The 15,721-nt window shown below is 37.7% G+C and overlaps 1 protein-coding gene across 7 annotated transcripts in view; it reads right to left on the bottom strand.

The window, feature by feature from the left end:
• Window positions 1-15,721, bottom strand: part of LOC134539336 (acetyl-CoA carboxylase) — a 148,928-nt gene that overhangs the window by 119,014 nt on the left and 14,193 nt on the right. Inside the window, exon 1 of one of the 7 annotated variants that reach the window (XM_063381274.1) lies at window positions 1,082-1,449. The exons of the other annotated variants lie outside the window; for them this stretch is intronic. The gene's annotated coding sequence lies outside the window, so the exon portion shown is untranslated. Of the gene's footprint in view, window positions 1-1,081; window positions 1,450-15,721 lie in introns of those variants that run through there. 7 annotated transcript variants of the gene reach the window in all.

Raw genomic sequence — 15,721 nt, 5'->3', positions numbered from 1 at the left:
CTCAAGATATCCGTGTGGTGTCCGTTTACGAAAAGCAATCAATAAAAAGCTGAAGCGAATGGGTAGTTATGTTTCCGTAGTCCGTTTATAAACTGTATTTTTAAGAGAGCTAAAATAGCAACAAAAAAATTGTATGATTTAAAAAAAAATTCCGGCAGGAAAAAACTGATACAGTTTCTTGAATGCGCCACAGGGAATTGCATTACACATTTATTTTCATCTCACCGTCATATAACGTTAAAACCAGAATGTCATAGTTGCACGACGAGAAAGCTGTACGCCATTTCAGAGCCCCGCGCTTAGAGGCGATATACCACGCTCGACGAGCGTCACACTTATCATCATTCCTCACTAACATAATGCTAGTAAATTGATTTGTAAAATTTAATAATTAAATGTCACAAAAATTCTTTAATATAAATCATCTTTTAATTTAATATGGTTTGCGTTTTGGTATGATTATCGAACATTTTAATATGATTTACACATGCAGAAGCAATTAAACATTAAAAACATGTTTTGAGCGATCTTAAAACATAAATACTACCAGATTGTTCAGATGTTAATTTCAAGTGTACCGAAACAGCGAGAAGGACCTGGGAGGATAAAAAATATGAAAACAAATCGCGGATAACTTATCACTAGGGGCCTGCAGATTTCGCGAAAAGATTTCGAGACTAGGTGAAAGTTAAAACACTATAGCACCGTCTGTATTTCGTGGATTGAGCGAGTTTCTCCCAGGTACATATCGATTGTAACAACACCAATCACAGTGGTTCAGTGCGGTAGCAAACGCGTCCTGAGTGACTCGGTCAAATAAGGCAACGATTTCTCTCGTAGAAGGCCGCCAATCACAAGGAAGAAACCACAGGGTCGGGTATACCTTGTTGCAGTCTAATAAGTGTTCAGATCTTTTTGCGAAATATACCTGCCCCTACTTATCACTATAAACCCGGAAATTTCGCGGATTCCTCTGGCCTCAGGATAGAATTCAAAGTTATAGGTGTGCTCGACCCATGTTTACTTTCCCATTGGTTGATTTCTTAGCGAGAACATTTTCATCCTTGTTATTTGGCACTACCTGATTCGCTTACTTCTCTCCCAGCTGGACATCGTTGGCTCACGGTCGTAGAGGGGCGTGTCCAGATAACTGCGGCCCAATCACGAGCACAGTGCGACAGTGTGGAGGTCTGCATTCTAGCTTGCGACTGAATGAATGCGCGAAAATTCCGTGGCTCTACTTATCACTGCTGTTCACCACCGAAACACGTCCACTTTACGTCGGGAGGCTAGCACGCACGGGCCATGGCCCGCCCAGGATGCGAGCCTGGCACCTCGAGACATCCAAGGTAACTAACTTCCTGACTTCCTGGCGTCGGAGGTCGCCCAGGGCGAGTTCTTCCAAGAGCGCAGGCGTCTTTAAGGGGGTACCTCCCATTTCAGGTCATGATTTTATATTTATATTAATCACTGATCAACTTTTAACTTTTTCAATTCTTTAACTTTCATGAAATGAAAAATATATACAGCGAATACTTTTTGCATAATTAGCTGCCAAAGTTACATTTTTAATGTTTCTGGGTTGTACAAATAATGAGAATTAAATTTATTGCAGAACTGAAACTTTTTAGGTTTAACTGCAATGCCACTGGCTACTTCAAGAATTGGTTCGGATGTCTTTCGGAAAATATTAATTAATTTTACCTGGCATTTCAAAATTCTCAAATTTGTTACGATTTTGACAGCCAAGAAACATGAAATGAGTTTTTGTGATGGAAATGCAAACCATATCATGAAGTAGCCAGTGGCATTGTAATTAAACCTAAAAAGTTTCAGTTCTGCAAAAAATTTAATTCTCATTATTTGTACAACCCAGAAACATTAAAAATGTAACTTTGGCAGCTAATTATGCAAAAAGTATTCGCTGTATATATTTTTCATTTCATGAAAGTTAAAGAATTGAAAAAGTTAAAAGTTGATCAGTGATTAATATAAATATAAAATCATGACCTGAAATGGGAGGCACCCCCTTAAGGCCCCCGCCTACCCGGGCACACATACGGTGTGCAGAGCTTCTGGAAAAACAACGCGATTTCCAAACTACACAAGACATCCGAGCGGGGTCTGCTTACGAAAAGCATTTTAAGAGTTCGCTGAGGTCCGAAAAAGTACTTTTGAATTCGGATTGAGGTTTTAAACTGTTGTTTTTAGAAGAGTTGAAATGGCTAGAACGCATGATTTCAGAGTAATTTTTGAGGCGTAAAACAACCAGTACAGATTCTTGAAAGCACTTAAGGGACTTGCATTACCCCTTCATCATAATTTCTCGGCCGTATAATGTTACGGTCACCGCTCAAATTTCACAGTTATCCTGTGACGACGAGAAGACTGCGCGCCAGTTCACAGCCTTGCGCTTAGAGGCGATACCGCGCTAGAAATATCAGCGAGCGTCGCTCTTATAATCCCGCCTCACTAATAAAGATACACCCCTGACGAGGCGGGCCCCGCCTAGCCGGAAGTGTATAAGATAAAAGAATGTCTGGGAGATATTACTTATGCCTTGATAGAACAAAAATTCGTATAAATGGTTCAAAATCATAATCATAGCAAAAAAAAAGATGTAAAAATCCAAGATTCCCCTTAAATACTTTTTTGTACACATACCCAACTCGGATATCAAGCGCATTTTTTGTCTGGAGCTCTGCACACCATGTGTGTGTGTACAGGTATGTGCAGGGCCTTAAGGCGGTCTGTAGTCAAGGTTATGACGTAGAAGTTGTGGGAAAGTTTGAAACAACCCACTTTAGTGGTCGTCCTTGGACAGCAATACGCAGTCACAACGAGCTGGGGACGAACTCCAAGAAAACGATCGCAGTGTGTGTGGAACGAAGAAGAAACAAACACAAAACGGAACATGGCTTTCAAATTTTTACAACAATATAATCTCAAAACAGGTTGGAAAATAACTGTTACACTATCAAGCTTTATTATTTGAATTAATTAATTCACGCTTTCAATTTCAATTTTTTTACATTTAATAATGCAATACAATGTGTTTGAAAACGATTGTTGTTGTTTTTATGAATTATCAACACATAGGTACTCGTATTAAAAATAATGTCTCAAATAAATAATGTTTATTAAGACAATCACGTCGCGCAGTAACTTTCAAAGACAAAATTCACACTTCAATTTCCAGCCTGCCCTTCGCTATTTTAAAGTTTCATTTTGATGGAAAACGTCTGCAATTTCGTTTTTTTTTTTCTTCCTGGGAACCATCCTGAGTGGCTGATTCCGTCAAACACCGAATATACAAAAAAAAAAGTAAATTAATGACATCCAGCTCTTCAAACAAATATGTTTGTGCTACGTCAATCATTAAAACAAATAACGTGACTGGAAGAATTTATAAGTGAAAGTTTCACAGTGTGACTTGGCGTTAAATAATAGTAATGAGTACCGTGTAACACCGAGCCTCAAACAACTCCAATATTATGGGGCCAGTCGCTATTATTCTAAATGAAAGTTGATTCTTAACCTCATTTAACTTCTATGTCTGCAGCTTTCATTAACCATACGCTGATAGGCGATTGAATTTTTACTCTGTATTTGGGTTGGTAATATTATTTTTAACAAACACTGCGAAAAAGCGTTAAAAATAATTAAAATACCTACTTAGTTTTTATATTATTTTCTGCGGTAAGCACAAAGATACAGCGTAGTTTTTTGTAATGAAAATTTGTAGAACTATATTGAACTAATCATGTACCAACACATTTTTAGCTTATGTGTGTGCGTGTGTAAACAATACATGTTATTTAATTTGCCTTCTGTGATTTACCAACGTTCGTTTTTCAGTCATATTCGTGGCCTACCTGTGCGTTTACACGCAAGAGAATAAATTGCAGCGTCGTTCCGAAATTCCCCGATGTAATTATTATTGGTTTGGATGACAAGAGTGCGAGCCGCATTTATTGGACGAGACTGGGGATTGCCAACAGCCCCTTCCCCCCTCCAACCAAACCCACATCAACAGGCCAAGCAAGACTGCAGCTATTCAGAGGTGCGTTCTTTAAATGGTTCCTGCAATGGGTAAGATTGATTCAAAATATTATTTTGGACATACGCCATAGCTGATTATACTGTATAAGAAACCTTAATACCGGACAAACATATATATATATATATATATGACATATAGTGCTACTAAAAATGACGTATGTCCGAAATTACATCTTGAATTTTTCGAGTTGGTAAGGATTATCCAACAGAGCGAAGAGTGACTTAAGCCCACAAACTGTTAAAAAATGTTCACCTTATATTTACCAAGAACGCTGGCTTCAAATTATCTCTAGGGATTTTTATCGTTATCTTCGTAAATTTTCGGGAGCAAAGTTCACTTAATTTGAAAATGAACAAACAACCTTGGTATATGAGGGGGGAAAAAAATTCAAAAACTGGCTAAGACTCGTGCAAAAAAAAACACACACACACACACTTATTCCTACCACATGCACGATTAATGTTATTACAGAAAAACATCATTCGGAAGTAGAAATACTGCGTAGTTTCTACAAAGATCCAGTTACCTTCAACAGCGCAGAACTCCTCGTTTCTTCGAGGCACAGACTTCATTGAAAAGTCCGTATATTGTAATTTTTAACAGTGCAACATTAGCACTTGATATGAACGACTATTCCTGACCAGGATTGCACAGAGTTTGGTCTAATTACAGCCTGGGATTTAAACATGTTCGAATTGAAAACACATTAGAATAAAAAAAATTTGGAATCGCGTCCTGTTCACCAAAATAAAACAAATTGGTTTAACAGGGTTTCCGTCGCTGGGTTCGCCGTCAGTTGCAGTGTTGTCCATATTATCTGTTCTGTTATCTTCGTTGATTCCGTATGTTTGACGTTGTGGTTCTTCGAGGTTGTTGTTTGTCTGTATTTTCGGTTCTTGTCACACCTGTCTCGTCAGTCCACCGTTCCGTTTTTTACTGTGATGAACCCCCCCCCCCCCCCCCCCCCGGGAATTTCTTCCTCGGAATTATCTGTGCTGTCAATAGGTAAAAAAATTTACATCGGCTGATTATTGCTTGCTTTCTGTGTGTTTGTGTATTCATCTTTCTTGTTCATTCTTGCGGTTTATTTACAACATACAGTGAAAACTAGCAATGGCGTATGTGCATTTTTTTAAATCAGGGTTTCTACTCTCTTACTGTCAGCCCATTTTCCTGAGTTTTCAGTTTTCTCTGTCCCACATTAAAATTTTCTCTGTTTGAACTGATCATAGAGCAAGATAACAGCTAAATTACTATACATATTATTACTATTAAAACAATTTTCCAACTAACATACAGACCATGCAGAAACGACTATTAAAAAATTTCCCTTGCAGTAAACAACACTGGCAGTAAGAAAAAAAACCTAATATAAATTATTATTTATTAACTTATATTATATGATTTATTTACTATGAAAAAATTCATCATTGACCAGGATCCAGGATTGTGCTTAATAAAGAAAATTGATTGGGCTTCACATTAATAGGCCTACACAGTTGTTTGTATAATTTAGGTTTAGATAATATTAGTCAAAAAAATCTGATATGGATTATTATTGTAACATGATTTCAAGATAAAATTGCATAACACTTTTAAGACATTAAGAAGCTACATATGTACATAGTATGAAAAAATAATGCGTATACTTGGTAAATAAGTAACTGTTATTTTCCCTGAGTTCTCCAGGTTTAAAGACACTTTTTTTTTCCTTCAATCGCCTGATTTTTCCTTTATTTCCGTATTTTTCTATGTCTGCGGGAATACTGTTTCAAGTGTTCATTTACCTGGCATAGAATGGACTATAGCGTTTGAGTGATGATCATGTCAAATCGCAAATCTGTACTACAAAAAAAAAAGTCTGTCACTCCATTTATAGGGGGAGGGGGCAAATTAGTGTTATGTAGAAGTGCGCTTAAACTAATGTGAACTAATCTTTAATGTACAACATCTTAACTATCGGTATACGGCCTTTGGTGGGAGTAATTTTGTGAATGGAACGGAAGTAGCATGGAACAGAAATGTGCAACCATGGTGCTGCCATCTGTGGCGGATGGCGCGAACGAAAGTTTACAAATACAGAGGGAAACTTTATAGTATTAACTGTTTAGTGAATTTAACAAGAGGGGCACTATTTTTATAAAATTCCTTGTCGAAAATCAGGTGAAAGGCCGGGGTTTAGTTTTTTTTTTTTTCCATGTCTTTTTCGCTTTTATCGGAGCCGTTTCATTATACAGATTATAATTTCGGCCTGCAAATGGAGTGATTCGATAGTCGCCGTAGCCGCTGCGGCAGCGAATTCTAGCGGCGGGTGCGGAAACTACGTGTAAATCGCGTCAAGAAATGTAGTTGAAAACACAATTTGCGTATATTTACCAAGCTCGGCATTATATTAAAGAATTCTACGTTAAATGTCGTGTCCGAGTTTCGTATTATAAATGTATTATTTGCCAAGAGATGAGAATACTTGAATTTGCTCGTTAACGAGGTTAGATGTTATACATCTCTGGCGAGTACAGAGAGACTCGCTCACTAAGTCGTGAGTTTAGTTTGACCTTTGAATATATATACTGTATAGAAGTCGCGAGTGGATAGGATTTACTCTACGTTTTTCAGAAGCGTATGATGAGCAGCTTGGGAACTTCACCGCTGCAGTGCGCTGCCGTAACGCCCTGTATCGTCTTAGTTGTTATTTACACGTTAGAGCGCAGCACTGTCGCCCGCTGTCATTCCCCGCACCCCCCACCTATCATTCACTGCAGCTCAAGGTCGTTCAACAGGAGGGGGAAGGGGTGTTTGAAGAGTTCGACACTTGTCCGCTAGGGACCACCACAAGTCGATGCCCTAGAGATGGTGGCGATTGCGGCGGTGAATTAACCAACTACCTCAAAACCGTATTAGAAATTTCAACCTGGGCTGGCGACTTCTATACAGTATATATATTCAAAGGTTTGACTATGTACAAAGAACCGCCCTTCTAGTAACCTCTGATGGCCGTGCGACACAAGCGCTCCTCGCGGTCGCTTGCTTCACCAGCATCAACACCCTACCCCTACCAAGCACACATATAGGCCACTGCTCTTGCTCAGATATGCGTGACCGAGAGAAAACACACTAGTTGTATCTCAAGGCTAGGTCTCACGCGACATTTTTTCCAGTCAATTTTTCTTTTGACGTGACAACGTCTAATAAATCGATGAACGCCGACTGCACGCACGAAAAAGTGTCCCGTTACGCTCATTGTACGCTTGCGCCGCATCTATCTTTCTTCCATTCGATTGGAACAACCATCGATTTGACTTTTTCGAGGCACATTAAACTTGAAACACTCCCATTCGTTTCCTACTTTTCCTATCATCGTCCTATCCTTAACAGAATAACACAGATTGGAAGAAGTTAAATAGCAAACATGTATAAAAGTTATAGTTAAAATAATCTGTTCGTTAAAGTAATAAACATATTTAAATTAATGAGTGCAAATAAAAGTAAATTTATCAATTAAATTGTAGATTTCATTTCACTCCTTCTTTGTATACATACAAAATAGTGATAATTCAATAAAAATGATTCAATTTTATTCATTAACGTATGCAATCATTTCATCACTGTTTCGTTATGACGTCACGTTAAACTATCGTCCGTAAACCGACTTTAGACAACCAATTTTTTATTTAAAAGTTATTTCTAAAATTTTAATCGGTACCTCCCTTGTATTTGTCGTTCCACTTTAAATATTCTCTACGGATATTCACCAAGTGTAATGTCGTGGGTGTAACGACCATCACCCGCCCACACGGGCACACACGCGGTGTGCAGAGCTTCATGAAAAACCACGCGATTTGAAAACTGCTCAAGACATCCGGGTGGTGTCTGTTTGCGGAAAGCATTTTAAGAACGCGCTGAAGACGGACGGGTAGTTCTGTTTCAGTGTTTCGTTTTGAAACTGTATTTACGGGTGAGTGAAAAAGGGCTAAAAAACCGCGCGTGTTCCAGACTAATTTCTAGACATGAAACGTCCGGTGAAGATTCTTGAAAGCACCCTAAGGAGTTTGAAATTACACCTTCATCTTCATCTTCATCTTCATTGAGCGCGCGACGTAAAACGAAGAGACGCGGCCCAGCCGCTCGGGAGTAACGACTTCCGGTGGCCACCACACGACGCAACGAGTCGGCAACGGGAAGCCTAAGATGTGCATCAAGTTCTGTCCCTGCCCGAACACGCCCGAATATTCACCTTCGGCCAACCTCGGGTTCATTCATATATATTTATATTTCTCTGTTTATTTTAATGTAGCTATACTAACCTAACTAACCGTCCATAGTGTTTTAAAGTGTTTTAATATACTTTTAATATTTGAGTTCATTTTTCCTGCGCAAAAATAAAATAAATCCCGTAGGTGAATATTCGGGCGTGTTAGGGCAGGGACAGAACTTGATGTACATCTTAGGCTTCTCGTCGGCAATGCGCTGCCGCAAAGTGTTGCCACACGCGCAGCGAATTCTGTCTCAAATCTTACAGTTCTCAAAACTACATTGTACAAAACAAATTTTTTTTTTTTAATGGAACATTAATATGAAAACAACTGTATCACTACAAAATAGTGTTCACGGTGATACTGGGTTCTGATTCTTACGCGGACATCCGATTTATGCTTTTTGTTGTCCCAGTACCTCCAACAGTCAGTTAATATTTGTAAATCGTTCTTTGAATAGCTTTCCAGTATTGCCTGCGCATAATGAAACATATAAAGTACAATTATTGAAAATTCTATTATCTTTTCCATGGTTTGAAAAAAAAAAATTATGCTTAGTTTAAAGTATAAAATTTTTCGCAAATTTTCGTAAGAAACACTGAGTATTATCTCAAAAAAACAGTATTTCATAAATGAAAAAATAACCATAGCCAGGTGTTGTAGTATAACAAACTAATTTTTGGTGATTAGTTTCCAAAGGATGCTTTTGTGTAAGTAAGTACAGAATTTTTTTTTATGTACATATCCTTCTCCCACTGTTGTTTTCTAAACAACGATTGTGAACATAACTTCATGCTGTTGTCGGTGTTCATTGACAAACATCAAGTTTTGTTTTGCTAGAGGCAGTTGGAAAACGAGTACCTTCGAGAAATGACAGATTTAGACCAGTTACATGACACGAGACTATATTTTTTTTTAGATAGTGTATCTCTAAAGTAGTTGGCCGTTTCTGGGCTGAGCATCTTTTTATTGTGCGACGATGTGAATTATTCAGTAATTGCAATCGTTAACTATTTTAAAACCAATAAATTGTGCAATACTTGTGGTCCACATTATCTGTTTAGTCAGCCCACTGGGTTTGTCTGTTCTGTGATCATGTTTTGTCTTGTTCCGTCCACGAAATACTCTGTGCATTTGACGTCGGCTGAGTTTTGGCTTGTTTTCAGGGTGTTTGTGTATTCATCTTTCTCTGTTCGTTATTTAGGGTTTTCTCCGTGACATACAGTGCGAACTAGCAGTGGCGCGTGTCCAAAATAAATTATTTTAGTCAATCTTCCACGTCGCAAGAATCATTCAAAGAACGTAATTGTGAAAGCAAATCCACATAAAACTTGCGTTTTCGGCGGAGCAGCAGGATTCTGTGACAAATGGCAGAGCTTTTACGTGGTTGGTACCAGAATTTTTATCCTCGCTGGGTGGCAACACTGGCGCTCCTCTGTGTGTGGGCGAGAGCGGCGTCGCGGCGGCTCGTTTACGGAAGCCTAATTGGTGGATTCTCAATCGAAAAAAAAATAACCGTTAACATGGGTCGCGTGCCCTAGAACTGACCGCCATGTTTACGAACCTACTGTTTTGCAATCACGTATAGTACTGTCGTTTGCATGAGAGCGCGGTAGTACGAATAAGGAAGGAAATTAAAATATTTATGTTATGGACGCATGGCGAAACAATCATATAACAGCAAAATACACTGTATATATGTAATAATTTTGTCATGTCCACGAAATAGGTTATAAGTGATAGGAAAATGTTGTAGTCGATAGCTTTTTTTTAAAAAAAAAAAACCCTCACTCGGTTGAGATTTCACAGCTGGTTAAAATTTCTTTCACAAAAACCCCAAAATTTTCCAACTACTTTGTTTTCACTGTTTTACTAGCCTTCGTTGGAGTTGCCAACCCACGGCGCTTGTAGGATATTATGTATTTTGAACTTACATATTACAAATATAAGGATTTTTTTTTTTTTATATTTTTCAACATATCCTATTTCCATCCACTCTACGTCGACGATCTCATTAGAGAGACATACGTCATGCAAGTCAGGGAAATTGTGGAAGGTTAATTCCATTCTAACTTTAACGTATAAATTACTTTTCCCCACTTCCCAAATATAGTCTAATTTTATTAAATACAACCCATAACAATATTAACGACTTGCCATTATTAAAAATAAGGACTTAATTCAAACGTTATTCTAAACTGCAAAAGTAGATATGATAAAAAAAGGTTTCACTTATTTTCTTAAACTTAATGCACAGCTAATAATATATAATTTTAAATATTCATTTAACATAATAAAAATGTCTTGTTCAAATAACTGATGTTTTTTTTTATCTGTAGCCTGATTTTTGGGGGGAAAAAATAGATTTTTCCCAAAGATATCGACAAATCGCCTAAAGGAACAGGGGTAACTGAAATGGCCGTTGTTTCTGGAAGGAGCTACGTCTCTAATATTTGGCACAAGAATATAAATAACGTGGTTGACCTTGGTCCAGATATGGGAACTCTCATTAAAAAGACAAAACTCGCTACTGAATTGCATTAATGTTAAAGGAGTCTGTTGTCTGGATAAAATCATCAATTACTGCAATGTTTATTTAAAACCTAAAATAATTTTCAACAAGACTGAAGAAAATGATATAGAGTTCCTCAAAAATGCCATTCAATGTGAAATATATTTTATGTTGTATACGTGCGTTTCAGTTCTTAAAGAATGTGCGTTCAACTTTCAGCCCGCAATTTAATATTTGCAAGAGATACTGACTGTCAAAATTGTAGTTATGTCCATATCCAATAGGATTTGATAAACTCCACTGTCAACAAACAGGACGAATTTTTTTTTGAGCGCGTTTGGGCAAGCTTGTGATAAAATATCATAATTTTTAACGACGTACGATGGAACGTGAAATTAAAATAAAATGTTTAACATCTCTAAAGCTAGACCAAGCCATCTTTTCCCAGCAGCACTATCACTGTTAGACATTGCGGTCAACTAACAGACTTCTCAACGAATAATGCTTCCCTAATAAATAGTGTTAGGCAACATCGACTAATTTCTACTTTCGAATAATCAATCATTATTCGTACCGCACTATCGAATAATTATTAAATAGTGCTATTAGAACAACTTTTCATTCGCGTAAAGCTGCAACAGTGTTATTATTGACGACTGATTGTCTGAACGACTAAACACGATTCAATTACTGTTTACTCTGCAACATTATGATTGTTTTTGATAAACACCTATTTTTAAACTACAATTGCCGACTCAGTGTTTACGTAACGAACATTACAGAGTACCGTATATATATTGATAAGGGTGCACTATAAAATACTATTAATATTTTTAATTAGTCTAATCATAATGTAAATTATTTCAATAAATTTTACGTGTAAGACATTGAGAGCACAAAGTAATTACAAAAAAAATTGTTTATAATAAACTATAACCATAATTGCTGTGCTTAAAACTATCTTACAAACCTAACCACAGAAATGTAATACTAGAATTTCCTCTTACGACATGACTTGCATTGTCAAGTGTGATATTGTAAACTAAACAACCACAAAAATAACATACCGATTGACCGGGAAAAACGAGTGAATGACTAATTTAATTAAATCATTTTTATGTTAGTCACGAATAACGATAGTTTGAAACTATCGATTTAGTCGATAGTTTTTATTCGATGGCGCCCATTACTTCGTAGTTTAAAAAAAAAACTGTATATCCGTAGGAACTACGCCAGATTAAGATTTCCGGGTTCTGTATCCGTTTTCAGAAGTTGAAAATACACGTGGAAGGTTGAAAGGTGTTTCTGCTGAAGACTTTGCAAGTTTCCAAAGGTTTACGTAACATTCCAAGATGGTGATTCTTGTGAGTTCGTTCTCAAAGTAAATAATCTTTTAAAGTCGTGCATTTACGAATATGTCCGTACAGTCACGAATATCAGTGGATATACTACTTCATAGCCAGTGTTGTTCGTGGATTTAAGGTGGACATATTGTTAGGAAATGTGGGAGTCCTCTTTCCACCGCGAAGAACTGTGTCAGAGTTCACGAGGCGGTCGCGCGCGACCTTGAGAAACACCTGTTTGATTGGCCGGCCAAGGCTAACCACTCTGAATTTCCCTCCCTCCCCCCCCCCCCCCGGGTCCTTCGTTTATCAACGTGAGACTTTAAGACCCGGAGCAAGTGTGTTGCGGTATTACGTAGAGACCTGTAAAATTCGCGGATTCATTTCGCGATAGGAGAGTGTCCAAATACTTTTGACATTATTTTGCTTCAGTGATTGGGCCACAGTTTATCTGAAGGACTCTGGGCCAATGAAAAATTAGCGAATCACGATCATTCCAGTCAACAGGTGTTACGAGTCGGTAACCAATCAGCAGATGTAATTTGCACGAGTGCATAGAGGATCATGGAGTCTATCCTTTAGGGATTTGAAATCTGCGAATTTTACAGGTCTCTAGCGTATTAGTTTTCTGGCATGACCCACACGCACGAGCGCTTTGAACTATGGCGTGCCTCGTACTTCGTCTCGTTCCGATGTACCATTACTGCCCATTAGCACTGTCCTTGTTTCAGTGCGCTCTGTAGCCATACACACGCCATAGCGCAAAATAGTTTAAGGCACGACTTTATAATCTAATGAAATCTTAAAAAAAAAACTGTATATGAAACATTATTGTATTTTGAAAAAGAATATTTGGGATGAGAATTTTGGGAATACACTTTCTTGTTGTGTTTCATAAAGAGAAACATCTAATTATTATTTTTTAATGAGACGTGACTGACAGACGCTTTCTTAGTTTCGAAGGTTTTTGTCAAAAAAATTTATCTCTGTAATTTAATAATATTGACTCTTTTTGAGTATAGCACATAATTTAATGGAATGCATTATTTATAGTGACCGACTGACACAAATAGGTTCCCATGTGAAATAATAGTTAGTGAATAGCAAGAATTGTTAGTGATTAGCAAGAATTATTTTTTTTTCTTTTAGAATGACTATGAAATAATGGTGCCATAACAGACACTATTTTATGGTCTTAGAATGGGGAGATAACAAAAATAATCATACCAGTCCACACCTGAACTTTGAATTAGTTTTGTAAAAATTTAACATTTCAGATTTTTAGTCACACATTACAATATGTACTTTAAAAAAAAAGAGATTAAATCCAAAATATTGAAGAATTTTTTAAAGACATCTGAAATGCGCTAACATAAAGCATTTCAAGGGGCGAGTATTTTTCGAATTTCGAACTCATCATTTAAATGGCGTGTATTCCAAGTCCTTCTTTATAGTTTGAAGCCAGACCCACTACTTTTCACGTACTCCAAAGAGGACTACATGATACGGTCGGGTGTATTGTTTATGCGATTGCAACTTACTTCTAGTCCTCTACATGTCGCATCAAACAACCTTCCATATAATGACAAAGGCCATTCAAGTGAAGAATAATTTGCATTATACACTGGCTCTAAAATATTAACCAAAATTTCTCAAGCATCTAGTTATGTGTTTTGCGGTGATTTTAAGACCGAAACGGAAGTTGGAATTAGATTTGCACCAAACTGTTAGCGATGACACGCTGTTAAAAATGATCAAATAGTAGGGCATATTTTAATTGTCAGACGTATGAGTACCTGGATACCAATGTAATTTTATGAGAGTCAAAACCTGTAATGAACCAATATTTTCTTTAAAAAACATTTTTGTGTGGAAACACCTGCGTACGAAATGTAAAACAATAGGTCTGAGTTCAGTGTCACGTAAGATAGGGAACAAAGTTGCTTGGCTTCTGGGTTCTAGCCACATCGAAGAAGAAGATTTCACCGACGTTTCGGTCAACCTTGCAGTCGCTGTCTTCAGAGCAGAAGTTACCTATTGAGGTTCTTGGAAATTATTTTGCCTTTAATACTCTCGCATGACAGGGGAGTGTTTCCTGATTGGTTACAGCTGTACTTGGTCAATCAGAACCTACCTTTCTTCTGCTTGGTTAGTTTGACTAATCGGAGCTGGGTCGCTGTGATTGGTTTGGGCTGCTAGCTAATCAGTGGTCTTTTTTTTCTTCTGGTTGGCTTCTGGCAGGCTCTCAGGCGCGCGAACCTCAGTAGATAACTTCCCTCCTGAAGATGGTGACTGGAAAATAGATTAGAAACGTCGGTAAAATATTCACCTTCGGAGCGGCTAGGCGAGGCGAAAGCCTGCGATCCTTGTTAGGGGACAAATTGTTCGTCGCGGTCAATCACTAAAAATACGTCACCCGAAGCTGGGTGACGTACGCAAAAAATCTTCTATGCCTCTTTTATAACTTGATTTTTTTTTTTAATTAGCAACAAAAAAATTTAACACAGTTGTTTGAAGCCGATGCTGTTCTAAATCATTGGTCCAGCTACAGCATGTTGAATAACTATCCAATAACGCAACGGATGTATTCCAATATCTCCGTGCGTCCCACAGGTCGCGTCCGAATTCTAGTTCGGAGTTGAGTACTTGCGACCGTGAGTAACTTCATTTGCCCTTGTGGTGTACTTGCAGAATCTGAACGGGTTCAATGTTTGGCCTCTTCAACGGTATTGGTCACCCGAAAAGACTGTATAAATTATTTTTTTTTTCTTTCAGTAAATACATTTTGTTAGAAAGAAAATGTTTAACTGAAATTTGTAACACTTCAAGTGTGTCACACGAATTTACAACAATTTAATGTTTGATCTATCCTTGTTTCGCAGTTACGATTGGTATTTATGTACGATATATATTGGTTGAAACTTCCTTATTAACATGGTTATTTTTTTTTAAATTTATTGATGTCATTAAAATATGAAGTGAAAATTATTTTAAAAAGATAATAAATTACTTAAACGTTAAATCAAATATAACCTACAGAACATTTTTTTTCGAAATGGCGACGTTTCATTAACTCAAAATATACGCAAGTACCCAGATTCGTTTACTTGCATACTTGCAGTTCAGACAGCCCTTGTGATATGTCACTTCCGGGGAAAAGTACGAATAAGTATATACTTCAGGCAGGGACGCAACAACACGGGGGGGGGGGGGGCAAGGGTATTTTGCCCCCCTCTGAAACCTTGAAGTGGGGGCAAACGGGGGGCAAAGAAAGTGCTGTATAATCAATTTTTAGATGATAAAACTGCTTAAATAACACCATTTTCCCCCTTGAAATACAAATTTTCCCGGGGGAGGACCCCCGGACCCCCCGCTTCAATAGGGGGGATCGATGATTCTTTATAAAAAGGTATATTGCCCCCCCCCCCCCTTTTTGAAAATTTAGTTGTTGCGCCCCTGACTTCAGGAGAATTCGGACAAGTTCGGGGGCTCTCGCCTTAGGCAGGGTTTATTAACTTCGCAAGAGATGCACGAACGCTTAAATGCAAAA

The sequence above is a fragment of the Bacillus rossius genome, chromosome 15 (genome assembly GCF_032445375.1).
Source record: "Bacillus rossius redtenbacheri isolate Brsri chromosome 15, Brsri_v3, whole genome shotgun sequence".
Taxonomy (NCBI): Eukaryota; Metazoa; Arthropoda; class Insecta; order Phasmatodea; family Bacillidae; genus Bacillus; species Bacillus rossius.
Note: the sequence above shows the minus strand (reverse complement) of the source record. Positions and strands in the feature narration are given on the sequence as shown.